General features: G+C 45.9%; 1 pseudogene; it reads right to left on the reverse strand.

The window, feature by feature from the left end:
- LOC148728521 (uncharacterized) overlaps positions 1-446 on the reverse strand; it is a 1014-nt pseudogene extending 568 nt beyond the window's left edge.
- Positions 447-1316: the final 870 nt, after the last annotated feature.

Consider the following 1316-nt stretch of genomic DNA (forward strand, 5'->3'; position numbering starts at 1 on the left):
CGCTGAATGACTAAGCTTCCACGCTGGCAGATCATCGCGTGATCCACTGTAAACAAGCTCCCACAAACGCATACTGATGGTTTATCGGGTATTGACCAATCATATCGAAGCCTCACAGCGTCCCGAAATTCCCGCTTGTTGAGATCAAAATCCATTTCTTTGAGAGGAATAACTGTAAGCCAGTCGGATGAGCCTTTTTCACAGGCCAGGTCTACGGCTCTCTGTGTCTTGTCTGGTAAAAAGGTCTTCACCTCCTCGAGCTTTTCTTTTAGTTTATCATCCTTTTTTTTACGGTTGACATATACCAGTCGTTGTACCTCGGCCTCCTCTGGGTTCTCGTGGGATTGCGCCTCTATTTTGCTTGCAAGTGGAGCGCTTACCCAAACAGACGCTGAATACTCCGCATCCGCAGTATCAGATGGATTAATGAGCCCAAGGCCTTCCATACGCACCGGTAATATTACCAGACTTCGCTCTTCCTCAGAACAGTTACGTTCTATGAGCGACGGCATAAATACATGTATTTACGAGTCGTGCGATCCGTTCGGATCGTGTAATGTATCACGAGTAGTGCGACCCGTAGGGATCGTCTAATATATTCACAAGTCGTACGACCCGTACGGATCGTCTAATATATTCGCGAGGCGTAAGGGTGTATTCAATGCATTAGACTATCCGCACGAATAGTAGGCACGTGAATACATTAGACGATCCGCACGGATCGCATGACTCGTGAATACACTGAACGATCCGTATGGATCGTACGACTCTTGAATACGTTCGACGATCCGAACGGATCGTATCGCTCGGGAATACCTTAGACGACTCGTAAAGGTCCTTGGTATTGGACAACCCTCAATATCTTTGGTGAAGGTCTCATGGAGATAAAAATTGAATTTTGGTTTCCTTTCCGCGGTAAAATTTAAAACGCTCGTGCTGCAGCGCTAATTGTGAGAGCATTCACGCATGCAAGCGGAGTCTCATTCGCATCCGTTGTTAGGTCTCGTCACGCCACGAGTATGGGGGAGGGAGCGTGTTGCGTGACGAGACCAAACAACGGTTGCTAAGGAGACCGCATTAAGCGTGGTACCGATGCAGCTTATTTCTACTGAAGATTGTTTAGACATCAGAGACAACAGAACAAAGAATACCTGTGTCCAATTTTTTTGTCATAGAAAGCGAGACGTCTTAAAACCCCCTATCGAACGGTGTCTTTGGTAGAAACTTTGAAAGTTAACGCTTTCTTTCTTCTTCAAAATTGAAAGAAATCAGTCACTCAAAGTGTCCCATCGTAACCCACCTTTCCCAAAAAATAA

The sequence above is a fragment of the Stylophora pistillata genome, chromosome 6 (genome assembly GCF_964205215.1).
Source record: "Stylophora pistillata chromosome 6, jaStyPist1.2, whole genome shotgun sequence".
Taxonomy (NCBI): Eukaryota; Metazoa; Cnidaria; class Anthozoa; order Scleractinia; family Pocilloporidae; genus Stylophora; species Stylophora pistillata.